Source organism: Sus scrofa, chromosome 8 (assembly GCF_054392235.1).
Source record: "Sus scrofa isolate SSC_HxYL_T2T_F1_AM1 chromosome 8, Sscrofa_HxYL_maternal_Yorkshire_Landrace_v2.0, whole genome shotgun sequence".
In the NCBI taxonomy this organism is placed as follows: domain Eukaryota; kingdom Metazoa; phylum Chordata; class Mammalia; order Artiodactyla; family Suidae; genus Sus; species Sus scrofa.
The window spans coordinates 56832501-56850000 of record NC_139390.1 but is presented as its reverse complement, the minus strand read 5'-3'; positions in this window follow the sequence as shown (position 1 = coordinate 56850000).

Below are 17500 nucleotides of genomic sequence, written 5' to 3'. Positions count from 1 at the left end.
CACACGAGGTGAGGCCATTTCAGGTCCCCGGTTGACGCGGGGGCGGGAGGGAGAGAGACATGGCACAGGCAAGGCAGGGCGGTCACCTGTTCGGGGCAGGGGGAGGGCCGGCAGCACCGGGGAAGGGCGGCAATGCACACGGGGCAAGGGCTGTGGGGCAGGGACGCGGGTGCCTGCCCAGGGAGAGGAGAAAGGACCCAGGCACGCCAGGCAAACCAGCACGGGGTCACACCACCACACACACGAGGGCAGTCCCATGACACCTGGGACACCAGGCGGCCTCAGTCGCCCCAGAGCACTCCACGACCCGGCCCCACCAACCAGGGCCCCATGTGCAAAGGCTTCCCCCCCCCTGCCACGTGGGGGGGGTTCGTCCGCCTCATCTCACCCATCCGTCCATCTTTCCACCCTCATCTCATCCGTCCTTCACCTAGTCCACCCTCCAGGGCCTGACGCCTGGGGGAAACGCTCCTGAGCGAGGCGGCCCGAACCATGCTCGCTCACCACCTCCACACCACCAGCTGCGACCCCAGGCGAGTGCGGGAAGAACCGACGGGCGGCTCGCAGCGGGGGAGGCAGGGGCAGAGGCCGCCGGGGGACGGGGCGCATCCCCCTCCTCCACTTCCCCTTCCAAGGGGAGGGGCACCACGCGCCCACGCAGCACACAGCCCGGCGCTGGACGCCAAAACCCGGCCCGGCCCGGCGTGACCCTCCCCCAACTCGGAGGGGGGAGGCACAGGCCGCATTAGGCAAAAGAGCAGCGCTTGGCCCCCACCGCGGGGGCCAGCGCACCCCTCGCGCGAGGGCGGCTCTTGCCCACACGCTGTGGCAAGTAGCGCCGGCAGCTACTGCCCTGCAGACTTCAGGAGGGGCGGCGGCTGGGGGGTCCAGGTACCCCAAGGCCCCCCTCTCAGATCGCTAGAGAAGGCTTTCTCACCGAGGGCGCGTCGTGCCCCACACACCATCGCTCGCCCCTTCGGGGACCCACGGGAGTGGGAACACTCCCAAAAAGTGGGAAGTCAGAAGGGGGGGGGGTCTGCGGTATGGGTAAAGCACACAGCCCATGTGAGCGTCCACGGTCAGAGCCGGGAGGGCAAGAGTCTGTGCTGCCACCAGGCTTGCCTTTCAGACTTTTCCACGTGGGTGGAGGGATGCCACGTCCGGAAAGCCAGACGGGGACCCCCCCTTCACATCTCCCGGCCCACCGCGGTCGCTCTCACGACCACATGCAGCCTTCCCGGTCAAGGGAGAAGCATGGGGCGTGCCACTCAAGGGCCAAGGGCTGCCCTCACTGGCACACAGTGAGGGAGACCCATGACAAGGGGTCCACCTGAGCCCCTCCCGGGGAGGGGACACAAGCTTCCCCTGCCTTACCGTCTCGACCCCCTCCCCTGAGCTTTAGGAAGCTGCTCGTGGGGCACGCCACCACCACAGTGGGGACCCGAGGGGACTCACCGCTGGGAGAGGAAAACGACACCACCGCTCGGCCTCGGGCATCTGACAGGCAACCCGGAGTACTCCAGGGGCACCACAGAGGACCAGGGGAGGCACGCTCACGCACCCGCAGGGATGCGAAGCATGGCAGCGAGGGAGGCCTCCCCCCACTTTGGGGAGGGACCGCTCGCAAGGCACACGCCAAGGAGGCAAAGCGAGAATGCCTGCTGCGTCCCAAAGGACCCAGGCCCCCCCCCCCGACTGACACCCGAAGGCAGCAGGGCGGGAGACCAGAGGTCAGGCTGGAGGCCGCACCCCTGCCTTCCCCCACACCACCCGCAGGTGGGGGAGGAGCAGCGAGGGGCCCGCGACAGAATGAGAGGCGCGGCCCAACTCACCATGAGCGGCCGTCCCTCACCTGGCGCGGCTTAAGCCCAAGCCCAGGAGAGCGCCACATCACCACATCGATCAGTCCTGGCAGAGCCAGGGAAGAGCCCAGAAGAGGGGAGGGAGGGAGGGAGGGAGGGAGGGCCAGCAAAGACAATCACCACGGGGGCCTGCTTCAGCTTCACCGGCCCCCCCTCCTCCTCCTCCTCCTCCTCCTCCCCTTCCTCTCTCAGGGGAGAGACAGCGGCTGACAACCCCGGGAGGGAGAATGCCTGACACGTGGCACGGAGCCAACAGGGTGGGGTTGTTCCAGCCGAGCCGCCGGGTGCCCGCAGCAGGGAGGCACACAGGGTAGAAGACCCCACAGGGCCACGCGCCCTGCCGCCCTCGGGTCAGCCAAAGACCGGAGGGGACACCGCAGCATGGGCCAGCTGGATGCACAAGCGAGAGCCGGCGCACAGGCCCAGGCGAGCGGCCCCCACGCGGGGTGCAAAGGGCAGGGTCAGGCCTTGGACAGCAGCCGAAAGCCCAAAGCCCCCCACGTGCATCCAGAGGCCCAAGGTCTCCAGCGACAGGCGCTGAAGAGGATCGTGTCAGCATCTACCTGGTGACAGAAAAGGCCTATTTCGGCCGCGAAAAATGTCCATGCCCAGCAGCGGGGCCCACCCACAGGACGTGGGGGTATCCCCGGAACCCCCATCCGGACACTTGTCCCCCAGCCCTGCCCTAGAGTCGCCAGACCCAGCGCTCTCAGGGCCATCTGGTCGACCCGGGGAGCGTGACCGCAAGGAAGGGACAGGGACAGGAAGGAGGTGGAGCCGGCCGGCCAGCCGGGGAAGCCCTTCCCGGCTTGCCCACGCGGGCAGGTATCGGTCTGTCCGGAGCTCCAGACGGGGACTTGGCTCCCCCAAAATCCAGGACACACCATCCAGCTCAGGCCGGTCCCCACCTCCCGACAGATCGACCGACCGACAGGGAAACACTCCGAGGGCGGGGGGGCGGGGGGGGGGGGAATGAGAGCGTGGGAAACGAAGTCTTGTCCAACGACCGGGACCCTACATGGGCACGCCTCAGGCCCAGGTGCACCCTTCCCGGCCACACCCGGGAGCAGGGGGCCGGCGGGGTACCATCCACCATCTCCGGATCCATCAGGACTTGGAAAAAAAATGTTTCCACGGAGGCGCCTCCGACGAACGGACCCCGCGAAGGAAGGCGCCGGGGCCCGAGCCACCCTTTCCGCTCCACCCCTCACGGCTTGTGCCGGTCTAGACCTCGTCAGTACGACTCCGCACGGGCCGGCGGTAGCCATCAGTCGGGGGGCAGGGGGGGAGGGACCCATGCCGGCATGACGACCGGGAAACAAGCGTGCCGGCCACCGAGCCTGTCGCGCCCTCCAACGCCCTCACAGCGCACAGCCCGGGCCGCTCCTCACTTCGGGGATGAGAGGCTGGAGGGACGGCGGGCGGGAGTCATTCACGCTCCAAAGGGCGACCCGGGACAAGGCCAGGCCACCCGAGCACAGGCAGTCCCGGGCGCCGCACACCCTCTCCCCTCGCTAGGGAGGCGGCCCGGCCCAGGCCTGGTCGGTCCCCGGGGCCGGAGCGGCAAGAGCGGATGCTGGTCGACCCGGCCAGGCGGCCCCAGAACCTGCCTGGGGAGCGCGGTGACAGTCACTCCCTCACAGGCCTGCACGCCCAATCTCCGGTGAGAGAGGGACACTCCCAGGCCTCTGAGCCACCGGAGCTGTCGCCGCCAGTGTCGCCAGCCTCCCGGAACTCTGACTCAGGCCGGATGGCTGAGTCACATCCCTCGCGAAGGTCCCCAAAGCTGCAGAGGGAAGGGACGATATAAAAGCGGACACTAGATGGCACGCGACAACCGCCACCAACGTCACCAGGACAGATCCGGAAGGCCGGCCGGCCGGCGGCGACACAACGACACAGCGCCGGCCACCCAAATGCCCGAGCTCTTCCCGGGGCCGAGGCGCCAGGCGTCCTGCACGACCGCGAGGCTTCCACTACGGAGCTGCCTCCTGGCAAGGCACTGCGTGGCGTGATGGCAGCAGATGGAAAGAGGGGGGCGGCGGCGGCGGCGGCGGCGGCGGCGGGGAAGGAGCTGGGAAGAGGTTCTCGCTGTTGCCTAGAAGGAGCCGCGCTCGCTCCCCCAAGCATGTCCCTTCCTGGGCTTGGGAATTCCAGAGAGAAGCCGGCGCGGTGAGGGTGGCACTAGCGAGAGAGATCTCAGGTTCCCCTCCACCTTCTCTTCTCTCCCCCACCCCCACCCCACCTCCCTGCACGGAGCTGGAGGAGGGAGGGAGAGAGGGAGGGCGGGAGGGTAGGCGGGGACTGGCAAAAACGAAACCCGGCAAGCTCTCGGAGAACGACAACGCAGGAGTCGGTATACCTGCCACCCTTACCGACGGAGACGGTCTGTCAAAAGCAGACAAGCAAAGCCCAGAAGCTTAGGAAGGGAGAGAAGGATACAGTCGATCCTAGGAAAGTGGAAATGAAAATCTCTCTCTGCATAGACTGAGACAAAGTCCAAAGAGAACAAATGGCTGCCTGGGGCAAATGCTCTGGTGGTCAGGTCATAGAAACATGGATTTCAGCATGACTGACCAACCACAACGGAGGGAAAGTACAACGCAACACTATGAGTGTGTGTGTATGTGTGGGGGGGTGAACTGAAATCTCATCCAAAACAAAACAAAACAAAACAAAAAAAGGAAAACAACCCCCCCCCCAAAAAAAACCCAAAAAACAACAACAGATGAAGAAGAAGAAGGAAGCCCACGACCAACAGGGTCAAGGCTCCTGCTTTCTCACCGCGGTGGCTCTGGTTGCCCCTGTGTGGTGCAGGTTCCATCTCTGGCTCAGGAAAAACTTCCACTTGCTGCCCGTGTGTGTGGCCAAAAAGTAAAACATAAAGCTGAAACAGGAGGGAGAGGGGGTGGAGAAAACCCGAAACAAACAATAAACTTTGCAAGTCTCAGGATTGCCATCCTGGGGTAGTGGAAACAAATCCGACCAGGAACCATGAGGTTGCAGGTTTGATCCCTGGCTCACTTGTTGGGTTAAGGATCTGGCATTGCCGTGAGCTGTGGTGTCTGTCACAGACGCGGCTCGGATCCCGCGTGGCTGTGCCTGTGGTGTAGGCCGGCAGGTAAGGCTCCGAACTGACCCCTAGCCTGGGAACCTCCATGTGCTGCGGGTGTGGCTCCCCCCCAAAAAAAAACCAGAAAGAGAGAGAGAGAGAGAGAGAGAGAGAAGGAAAGAAAGAAAGAAAGAAAGAAAAGAGAAAGAAAGAGAGAGAGAGAGAGAGAGAGAGAGAAAGAAAGAGAAAGAAAGAAAGGAAGGAAAGAGAAAGATAGAGAGAGAGAGAGAGAGAGAGAAAGAAAGAAAGAAAGAAAGAAAGAAAGAAAGAAAGAAAGAAAGAAAGAAAGAAAAAGAAAGGAGAAAGAAAGGAAGGAAAGAGAAAGAAAGAAAGAAAAGAAAAAGAAAGAGAGAGAGAGAAAAGAAAGAAAGGAAGAAAGGAAGGAAGGAAAGAAAAAGAAGGAAAAAGAAATCCATCTCGGAGTTCCCGCTGTGCCTAGGTCACAGCTGAGCCTCAAGTTCGATCCCTGGCACAGGAAAGGCAGTGCAGCAGGAAAAAAAAAAAAAAAAAAAGAACAACTCCATCTTGCTGGTTGGGCAGGGGAGATGCAATTGCCGGATGACATTCCACAACTCTGCCAAACTGGCAAAACCACGACGCACTTAGTACAGGAGTCATTGAAGACATGGATGTGAAAGCATCTTCTTGCTATCGATTCATTTCCCACAATCCCAGGAAGAGCCATTGGAACAGGGCTCCCATTCTTGGCACGATATCTTTTCTATGTGTGGGTGGACGCATCTTTTCTCATGGTTGTTTTCCTTTTGACCAAATTTAACTTCAGCCTCCACCATGTCATCTTTTGGGCTCTCAAGCCTGCCATGAGAATATGGTCACCAAAGTCCTCGCCCAGAGGCACCTTTGCCCACCACCAGTGCCGCCGTCTCCCCCCACCTCCTCCTCCTCCTCCTCCTCCTCCTCCTCCTCCTCCTCCTCCTCCTCCTCCTCCTCCTCCTCCTCCTCCTCCTCCTCCAACCCCCGCCAAGCACCCCCCCCCCCCACCCCGCTTTGTATTGTTCAGCTGTCTTGCACTGGTCTCTCACACGGTGGCGGTGTGGTCCTATGCATGATTCCCAACCACATTCAAGTGGACTTCCGGGATCATCATTTTCTGTTTCCTAACTGCACTTTCGTCGTTCTTAGGAGGTTTGCTTCCCTTCCCCCCCCACCCCCCCCCCACCCCGCGCGCGCGCACGCTTGGTGTTGAATCGGAGCTGCATCTGCTAGCCTGAGCCACAGCCACAGCAACGGCGGGATCCGAGCCACATCTGAGACCTTATGCCACAGCTCGCGGAAAAATGCCAGATCCTTAAACCCCTGAGCGAGGTCAGGGATCAAACCTGCCACCTCGTGATTCCTAGTCCGATTCGTTTCCGCCGCGCCATGACAGGAATTCCTTCCTGTGTTCTTTTGGGTCATGGTTGTTTCCAGCTCCACAGAATTCCTCCCCGTGCTCATGTGACATCTGGGATGTGGCGGGTTGGGGGGGGGGGGGCAAGGTTTCGTTCCCCTACAGTCATGCCTTGAAAAAAGTCGTGTACAACGTTTCACATTCCAGATCCAGAAGCTGAATCCGCAGCCGGTTCCATCTCATGAAACCGATCTCCCAGCCCAGGAAAACCAAAGGTCGTGGTTGGAGCCCGTGATAAACCCCAGGTCTGAGTCCCGAGCACTGCTGCTCAGGGAAGATTTCGAGGTGTCAGGGTCCAAGGATCCTCCTGGGCACTTGGAAATGTCTCCGATGTGTGCAGGCAGGCATGAGGATGAGAAGGGGCTAAAGAGGGGCAGAGGGTGGTGATCTCTTGTCGGTGGATGTCAAGGGTTGGCGCTTCCTTTTGTGGATCTCCCGGAAAAGTCAAATGTGGGAGAAAAACTGGACCCGTGAGTTCGAGGAGAGGGATGGCCAGAGAAAACCAGAAGAATTCCATCTGCCGACCATTGGGTAGGTAGGAGGGCAAAAACCGAAACCTCGAGCATGACATGAACAGAACCACATGCTTCTAGCCACCCATAAACCCCGTAAGATAAGATCGTTTCTGCTGAGATACCCTCTCCCTCCCCCCACCCACCCAGGGCGAAGGATCCCTGGGTGGTGGCAGAGGGGCGGCAGCAGTCAGTGGCAGTGGCGGCGGGCATGGAACTTCCACAGGCCCTGGGGACACACCCCCCGCCCCCAGAAACCCCTAGAAGCTTGGAATTCTGATGTCTGTGGTGTGATGACCATAAACACTGGCTTTTGTGCCATGTCTGCTAGAAGATATGGTTTCCATGACAAATAAAGTGATTTTTAGCAAGTTTTTCTCCACTTGAGATGTATTGAAAATACGTCTTCATTCAGGGGGAGGTAGGTGTAGGTGACAGACGTGGCCGCTCAGCTCAGATCGGGTGATCTGGCAGGGCATAGCTCTGGCTGAGGTGCAGGCCAGCAGCTACAGCTCCGATTCTTCGACCCCTAGCCCAGGGAACTTCCATATCCCAAGGGTGCACTCCTAAAAAACAAAAAACAAAATGAACAACACACAAAGAGGGAGCATCTCATCGATGGCAGACCAAATTCCAATGTATATGTATACGTGTACATAGGTATGTACGTATGGATGTGTGTGTGTATGTGTATATTATCGAGAGAGAGAGAGAGAGAGAGAGAGAGAGAGAGAGAGAGAGAGAGGATTTTTTAGAGCCATAACTGTGGCATACGGAAGTTCCCAAACCAGGGTTCGAACCGGCATACATGGATACTAGTCGGGTTTGTTACCACTGAGCCACAACAGGAACTCCCCACATTCCAATATTTAATGAGAAAATACATTTTTGATGCTTTAGGCAACCCTGCAAACACCCTTATTTAAGTGACTGGACTTAACAAAAAGGAATCCCTAGCACCTAGTAACAGAACAAAGATAAAGAAACACAAGGCAGGAATTCCCGTTGTGGCTCGGTGGAAACGAACCCGACTAGCATTGACCCCTAACCTGGGAACCTACAAAATGGCACATGTGAAGCCCTAAAAGAAGACTACACACACACACACACACACACACACACACACACACACGGCACAGACAGATGCGAAAGGAAAAGAAAAGGAAGGAAAAAAGAAAAGGGAAGAAAGAGAGAAATGAACAGGCAGAGCAAGCCATTGTGAATGATCTCTAGGGACAGATATTTTTCTCCAAGCATAATTTTATTTTTCCCCAAGTGATACCAGACCTTCTCTCTCTCTCTCTCTCTCTCTCTCTCTCTCTCTCTCACACACACACACACACACACACTCTCCCTCCCTCTCTCTCTCTCTTTGAAAAAATTTATGTATTTAGTGGAGTTCCCATTGTGACTCAGCAGGTAGGAATCTGACTAGCATCCATGAGAGTGCTGGTTTGATCCCTGGCCTCGCTCAGTGGGTGAAAGATCTGGCATTGCCCTGAACTGTGGTGTAGGTTGCAGACACAGATCGGACCTGGTGTTGCTGTGTCTGTGGTGTAGGCCAGTGGCTCAAGCTCTGATTCCCTAGCCTGGGAACCTCCGTGTGCCGTGAGTGCCACCCGAAGAAAGCAAGGGTAAAAAAAAAAAAAAAAAAAGAAACATAAAAACCTGGATTGGGGAGATCCCATTGTGGCTCATTGGTAACAAAGCTGAGGAGCACCCACGAGGATGCAGATTCGATCCTGGGGTGGGGGGGTGGGGTGCTGGTGCTGGTGGTGCTGAGGTGTGTGCGTGTGGGGTGATAAATAGGTTACCTCTGGCTTCTGGGGGGTGAGAGTCAGCATGGTTTTCCTGCACCTGCTGCTCCTGGGCAATTATTTAGTTTTGGTTTCTTGTTCCTTTGTTTTTGTGGTCCTGCATTGTGGTGAGTACTGGTGTAAGTGGCAGGTTCCTATTTGATCCGACATTTCTTTGGCTCTGGTGTCGGTTGACAGCCATGGTCATGACTGGTGGTGGCTGTTAAGTCTCCAGGAGTTCCACGCAACATTCTGATTGTCTTTCTTCCTTGGGCTTTGGCTGCAGCCTCCCCCTACCCCCTACCCCCCCCCCCCCCCCGCATCATATGGAGGTTCCCGGGCTAGGGGCCGAATCAGACCTACAACTGCTGGGGCGTATGCCACAGTCACAAGCACCATCATATCCAAGCTGCGTCTGCAACCTACACCGCAGCGCAAGGTGATGCCACCAGATCCTAAACCCACTGTGGAAGGCCTGGGATCGAACCTGCAACCTCATGGTTCCTGGTTGGATTCCTTTCCACTATTCCACGACGGGAACTCCTGGGCTTTGGCTTTTGACAGGTGGAGGGACACAGCTTTCTGAAACGGTGGGGCCAGGGCAAGGCATAGAAACATAAGATGGATGTGAGCCTGCGCCTATTCTTTTCTCGTGTGCTGGGAAGATAAGGTGGCTCTTGCCAGCTGGGATTTCATTTCCCCACAAACGATCAGGCTCTTAAGGTATCAGGCAGGGAAGAGGGAGAGTCAGAGTTCCCATTGTGGCTCAGTGGTTAATGAATCTGACTAGGAACCATGAGGTTGCAGGTTCCATCCCTGGCCTTGCTCAGTGGGTTAAGGATCCAGCATTGCCGTGAGCTGTGGTGCAGGTTGCAGATGTGGCTCAGATCCCGCGTTGCTGTGGCTCTGGTGTAGGCCAGCGGCTACAGCTCCGATTGGACCCCTGGCAGGGGAACTTCCATATGCCGCAGGAGCGGCCCTAGAAAAGGCAAAAAGCCGAAGGTGGGGGGGGGGGGGGGACAGAAGAAGAGTGAGAATCACGGTCGGAAGAACATGGGGAAATCGGTGCTAGGTGCCTGGGTGTGTGAGTTCACACGGAATGCTAACCCAGACCCCTGGCCAGCCACATTTGGGGTATCTATCAACTTGACTCTCCACTCTCCAGCTCACCTGGGTGGTGCTGCCCTGCCCTGCCCTGCTCATGTAAGACCTGGCTCCTCCAGGGATGGCTTTGCACCAGAGGGAGACGGGGCAAAGTCACTGAGCTTAAGGTAATTTCTCCAAGAGAGACTCTGGGAGAAGGAGACCAGCTGGGTTTCTGTGTGTTCATTTTTCTTCCTGTCTGCTTGTTTGGTGCAGGCCAGTCCATGTGCCGAGACATTCAGAAACTCTGTACTAGCTGAGACTCAGACCTTGTTCCGAAATAAGCAAAGGGACTTTGAGCTGGGATCACTCCCTGACAAGTAGCTAGCAAAGAAGTTTCCCGTAGCTCTCAGGCCCCATCCCCGCCCTCAGGCGGGTGGGCGTGGGGAGGGGGTGGGGGGGGAGGGGAGGGGCTCGTTCAGGCAGGCAGGCAGGCAGGCAGGCAGGCAGGCAGGCAGGCGCTGGTTCATTAGTCCCGCACCCCCCCACTCCCGGCCCCAGCTGCCCGCCCCACCCCCCACCCCCGGCCGCCATCCCTGCTGCGCCGCCTCTCGCTTCCCAAATCGCCTGGACTCACGCCCGGGAAGGGGGGGAGGGGAGATCAGGAAGATCCAGGCCTCAGGGCCTGGGTTCAATCACTTCATTCAAATGCAGAAACTCTCCAGTCAAGTCAGAGGTGGTGACTTTTCCTGGAGCTTCTCTTTAGGGAAAGTGTTTTTTTTCCCCTCTTTCCCCAATTTCCCTACCCTCAGGCTGCCCCTCGCAGACTGCATGGAGGGGGGTGGGGGAGGATGTGTGCACGAAACTCGCCTCGTGTCAGGCCAAAGGAGCCCCCGCCATTTCCCAACCCGGGAAACCCCGCAAAACTTCTGGAGCATGTTGGCCTTGGTGTGGGAATGGACATCTTCACTTGCCATCTTCCTTTGCACGAGGAGGAGATTTTCATCTCCTGCTGTCTGGGGGCCAGAAAGGAGGGCCAGAGTGTCCCTTTGGTGTGGGCCGGTCCTTAAGTCATTTTACCTCACAGGAATCACCCACACAGGGCATGGAGACACGTTTGGGGTCCGCCTCCTCCGAAACGTCCCGGGAAACCTCACGTGTGAAAAACTGAGCTGGGGAGGTCCCATCGTGGTGCAGAAGTGGAAATAAATGCAACTAGGAACCATGAGGTGGCAGGTTCCATGCTCAGCCTCGCTCACTGGGTTACGAATCCCACGTTGCCATGAGCTGTGGGTAGAGGAGAGTGAGAAGGAGAGGGAGGGAGGGGGAAGGGAGAGATCCTCCATTTATGGAACTGGTTTCCTTGTTTTGAGATGACGTCGCTTTGGTGAAACAGTTGTCAGATGGCCTCTCAAAAGGCGGTGATGTGGATGGGCTCCCCGAACCAGGCCCACAGAAACCAAAGGAACGAAGGGGTTAATCCTTGGAGCCAGAGTTCCCTCCTCTGAAACTGAAACCAAGCTCAAGCCCGGGAGTGCTGGTGTGTTGGAGCCAGAGACATTGTTACAGCTAAAAGCTACTTTGAAATAGTCTCCATTAGGTTATGGCTTGCCTTGGCCCACGAACTTATGACTAATGACTACTGTCGAGTCAGAGTTGTAGTGAACCTGGTGTTTTCTCTACCCTTGAAACACTCCCTAAGGATTGCGCCCCCCCCCCCACCCCGTGGATGAGCAATCTTCACTCCGGAGAGAAGGTCAAAATGCCATAACCCCAAAGACACTAGAAACATTCCATGGACCACCTGACTCCAGCCTTGATGACTTTGAAATGGTCTATCCTAATCTCCTATCCAGGGAGAATGCAAGCACCCTGATGCTTCTAGACAGCTCCGCCACCCCCATGCCCACCATTAAGCTAAACCTATAGAACCCCTTGCTATCCCCTCTCAAGGGAGGACACAGTTTTGAGGTCCTTAGCCTGCTGTGGCCTCCTTAGCCTGGCAAAGCAATAAAGCTGTTCTTTATGCTTCACCCAAAACTCTGTCTCTGAGACTTAATTGGAGCTGGAGTACCAAGGCCGGTTTGGGCTGCCAAACTTTCCTGGAACTTTCAAACTGTTACATATGAAGAACGGAGCCGGTGACTCTGTGTGTGTGTGCGTGTACGTGTGAGAGAGACACAGAGAGACAGACAGAGACAGTGAGTGAGACAGAGAGAGACAGAGGGAAGAGAGAGGGAGAGGGGAAAGTCCCTTCAGTCTTTTGTTTTCTCGGTTTGTTTGTTTGTTTGTTTGTTTTGTCTTTTTGCCATTTCTTGGGCCGCTCCCATGGCATATGGAGGTTCCCAGGCTAGGGGTCGAATCGGAGCCATAGCTGCCAGCCTACGCCAGAGCCACAGCAACGTGGGATCTGAGCCGTGTCTGCGACCGACACCACAGCTCACGGCAACGCTGGATCCTTAACCCACTGAGTGAGGGCAGGGATCGAACCCACAACCTCACGGTTCCTAGTCGGATTCGCTCACCACGGAGCCATGACGGGAACGCCCCTTCAGTCTTTTGAAAGGCCCCTCTGAGAATGCCGTCAGGTGTTGGGGCCAACTTTCCGAGGGGCTCTTAGAGAAATGAACACAGGGTGATGGTTTCACTCTCAGAGACCATTTCTCTGATGTGTTCATCGAGGGACTCCACGGGCTTCCGTTTTCAGGGCCTCGGGACAAGCGATACGTGTTCTCATCCGCAAGGATGCCAGGTCCAAAGGGTGGGAGAAAATGGGAAACGCTGATGAAGAGAGTTGTAGCCAGAGATGGAAGGCAACTGGAAAAACTTCAGGATCCAGTCCAGTTTTCCAGCCACTGAGTTTCTGATTTCTGGAAGGATTTGGGTAGGGAGGAAAAGGTCAAGGATTCTCCATCCCTCTGACAGAGGTATAAGTTACAAAGTAGATGTACAACTTTTGAGAAAAAAACGAACAAACAAAGAAACAACCAAACAAACAATTTTTGTCCCTTTGTCTTTATCAGGAAAAGTGAAAGATGGAGAGAGGGAGGGAGGGAGGGAGGGAGGGAGGGTGGGTTGGATGGATGGATGGATGGATGGATTTGGGGGGCGGGGAGAAGATTCTTAGATCCTAATGACCCAATGCTTTCTCTAGTCCTGGGCCTTTAGGTGATATATCTATATCTATATATCTATATCTATCTGTATACACACACACACACACACACACACACACACACACACACACACACGTAGTTATTTTCTGTTTCTAGGGCTGCACCCATGGCACATGGAGGTTCCCAGGCTAGGGGTCCAATCGGAGCCGTAGCCACCGGCCTACACCAGAGCCAGCACAACGCGGGATCCGAGCCCTGTCTGCGACCTACACCAGAGCTCACGGCAACACCCGATCCTGAACCCAACGAGCGAGGCCAGGGATCGAACCCGCACCCTCAGGCCTCCTAGTCGGATTCGTCCAGCCATGACGGGAACTCCTACATATGTATATAGTATGCATATAGTATATCTTTTTTTAATGCCCACGCCCCAGCCCTATGGAAGTTCCCAGACTCACGGTCGAATCAGAGCTGTAGCTGCGGGCCTACCCCACAGCCACAGCAACGCGGGATCCTTAACCCACCAAGCGAGGCCAGGGGAGGGATCGAACCCACATCCTCACGGATCCTAGTCGGGTTCATTACCGCTGAGCCCTGATGGGAACTGCAGGGGACATCTTTTTTTTTTTTTTTTTTTTTTTTTTTAAGATGTAAGTTTGTTGTGGTTGTTGTGGTTGTTGGTTGTTGTTGTTGCTTTAGCTCGGCATACAGTGGGCTTGCTTACAATGTTGTGTTCGTTTCAGGTGTACAGTCAAGGGGATTCAGTGATCCATCTACATCCATCTATCCCTCCGTTCTTTTTCAGCGTCTTTTCCCCTCTAGGTGATTCCAGAATATTGGGCCATTCCTTCCTTGTGGGTGGGAACACCAGCGTGAAAAAAAACCATCACGGGGGAGTTCCTGTCGTGGCACCATGGAAGCGCATCCGACGAGGAACCTTTGCAGGGAAGGGTGTGGGTTCGATCCCTGGCCTCGCTCAGGGGGGCGGTAAGGATCCGGCAGGCAGTGCCGTGAGCTGTGGTGTCGGTCGCAGACGCGGCTCGGATCCCACATGGCTGTGCCTGTGGCGTAGGCCAGCAGCCGTAGCTCCGATTCAACCCCTCGCTTGGGAACTTCCATATGCCACGAGGGCAGCCCTAAAAAGCAGAGGGGGGAAAAGAAATCATGAGGGCGGGGGAGAGGGATCCATGAGGAGGATGGGATGAACATATACACACACAAAAGAGTCTCTATCCAATAGACGACGAACAGGGACCCCTACGCCACCTTCTGGAATCCAAACGCCAAAACCACAAAGCAGAGTTCCCGCCATGGCGCAGTGGAAATGAGTCCGACCAGGAACCATGAGGTTGCAGGTTCGATGCCTGTCCACCTCGCTCAGTGGGTAAAGGATCCGGTGTTGCCGTGAGCTGTGGTGTTGGTCCCAGACGCGGCTCGGACCTGGCATTCCTGTTTCTGTGGTGTAGGAGGTCAGCAGCTAAAGCCTCCGATTCGATCCGTCATCTGGGAACCTCCATATGCCGTGGGTGTGGCCCTCAACACACACACACACACACACACACACGCACGCACGCACGCACGCACACACGCACACGCACACGCACACGCACACACACACACACTCTGGAACCCCCTAAATGGGAGAAAACCGGACACAGTAGTTTTTTAGGGGTCCAGTCTCTGTGACAGGTGAGGATATCAGGCTTGCATCGAGGGAGGGAAGGCTTCACCCCACGCAGAAAACACACCCACCTACCCACCGACCGACCTTCCTTCCTTCTTTCCTTCCTTCCTTCCTTCCTTCCTTCATGAGAGAACAGTTGGATGACCCATCCTAAGTGTCGGTTGAATGAAGTCTAGTTACCAGGGTTCAGAGTGGGGGAGGGAGAGGGGTAGGAAGTCTGAAGCCTCTGGCGACTCTCCGAAATGTTCTCCCCCCAGGGTGACAGAGCCAGCAGGTCAGGCACTGCCTTCTCTAGAAACCTTCCTGCCCATGTCCAAGGGGGTGTGGGGGGTTGGGGGTGTGGGGCAGGGAGTGGGCCAGGGAGCCTGGAGAAACCCAGACCACCAAGCGGCCATTCTCCCATCGCCCCGACTGTTTGTTGAATGAACATAATGGACGTGATCCAAGTCTGCCACGCCGCCGCCGCCGCCGCCGCCGCCGCCACCACCACTTTCTCCATCATCTCCCCCACCCCCTTGCCTGCAGCCATCTTTGAAAAGGCTGCTGTTGTGGCTGCCTTTGCATGAAAGTGAGTGAGGACCCCTCCCTAATACGGAGTGTTTCAGTCCCTGGTGTCTCTGACAGCTCGCTCATGTATTGGTTGTGAACCATCTTGCCTTGAGGATTTGGAGGATTCGTGAACATTGCAGGAGCCATGGGAGCAGTGAAGTCCTTATCGCCAACCCGACACCCCCCCCCCCCAAATTTCGTGGCAGGGAGCACACTTTTCTTTCACCCAAGAGATTTATTTCCTGCTTTCTGAAGAGAGAAGGAAAGGAGGGTCAGAATGGTCCTCTGGTGTCTGGTGTCCTGTCCCTTTCATTGCACACACTCCTAGTGCCACTGCGGGAGGCACGTTCGGGGCGCGGGGTGGGGTGGGGGTGGGGGACCTGCTGCACGCACCCGCCCCTCACTTTCAAATGCGAAACTCAAGGAGGATGTGAATGTCCTCCATGCCACCGATCAGGTGAACGGGATGGCTTTCTAGGGAAATCCTGGTGTTTCCTTTCACTGCCATGACGAACACCCAGAAACAACCCTGTAAGTTCATACAACTTTGTCAGTCAACTGTATTCCAATAAAATGAAAAAGCAAGACACAGACACACCCACACGCACACACACACACACGCGCGCGCACACACGCACCCCAACCCAGAACCAAACACCCTCTCCTGAAATGGGGGGGCGGGCCCACCGGAGAATGAGCAAGAGAATTCCAGAGTCGGTAGGAAAGTGTCATCTGCAGCGGTGTGAAAAACCCCAAGCTCTTTTCTTCCTGTCAAGGTGAATAAACTTTGTTAATGGGAGTGGGTGCCCTCAGTGTGCCCTCCGAGAGGAAAGGCAGGGAGCATTTTCTCCCTGAAGAGCTTAGTGCTGTCATAGCACTGACGGACAGGATGAACGATCGGTGAGAGGTGGCAGCAGCAGTGGTGGCCGCCTGCACTGCCTGGGCGGATTGGAAACATAGACGAGCCACCAAGACTGCGTGTGACACCCCCGTGGGCCACCCCCCCCCCCCCCCGTCTGTACAGTGACAAGAGTCCTTTGGGGGAAAAGGGAGGGTGGGTGCTCTTCCAGTGTGTCTGTCTGCATTCACCAGGTGTGGGAGAGAAGACAGATGTTTGTTTCCACTATCGTTCGGAGGACTTGCCCAAGAGTACCACGTCCCCCCAAAGATAGCACCGGAAGAGAGATGCACGAGGTTTCTGAATGCATGCCGTGGGTGCTCCAGGCTGCCTCCAGGCCGCCCCCTCGCCCTCGCCCTCCCCCTCCCCCTTGCCAGAGGCAGACGTTCCTTGAAACAGCTGGCTTTGAACTTGGGCTTCTAGAGGAAGGTTTTTCTCCTGCTTTCAAGACGGGAAGAAGAGGGTGTCCGTCTCACATCCGTCCTTTCCAGAGGGCCCTGGATTCCAGATCCTCCACATGCCAGCGCCAAAGCCGAAGCGGTCGGTCTGGGGGTGCCCCATTCGGGTTCCCTCCCCACACACCTGCACGCGCGCGCGCACACACACACACACACACACACGCACGCACCGGGAACAGTGTGATCTCCCACGCCCCCGAAAAGCTTCAGAATGGCCTCAGTCCGAGGCAGTAGACCTATGTATGTCCTCACACCTGTTCAAATAATGTCTGCCCTCAGCCCCACCATCCCCTGCCTCTTTTAAGGACAAAGGCACTGTAGGTTTCCCTGGGGAAGGGAGACTCCATGGCATGTAAATCACAGTCTTAAGGAAAAGGATAATAGCATATGCCGGGGGGGGGGGGGGGGGGGGGAGAAAGAAGGGGGGGGAGGGGGGGGACCCGCGGTGGTGTGCTTGTGAGGGAGAGAGACAGAGACAGACAGGGAGGGACGGAGGATAGGCAGACAGTGAGAGGCAGAATCAGAGGGAGAAAGAGGAGGAGGGGAGAGAGACAGAGAAAGTGAAACAGAGCTAGGTATAGAGGACGCTGTGGCTGGGTCGGATTCTGCGTGTTCTCAGTGAAGTCGTCCTAAGGCCTCTGGAGGTCCAGATCACTGCTTGGGGCCGGAAGTCTGTCTGCCCTTCCCTACCCATCTGAAGAGCTGTGGTTTGGGCTTTCCAGCCGGGAACCCCTCTTTCTGCCTCTTTGTCCAACACACAAGGTTCGTGGGACCCAGAAATCCCATTCTGAGAGCACCCTAGGAACAGTCCTTTCCATACGGCGCAGGAGGCCCCTGTGCCAAGAGATCCAAAGTCTGGAGCCTCTGTTCTCCCCCCCCCCCCCCCTTCCCTCCACGGACAAAATCTTGCCTTGTATTCCTTTTTTTCTCAGGGACTCTGAAGGACATGTATCATTGTACAACCATGGGGAAGATGCTTCCATTCCCTCTGGAATGATGGATGTGGTCGCATGTCTCAA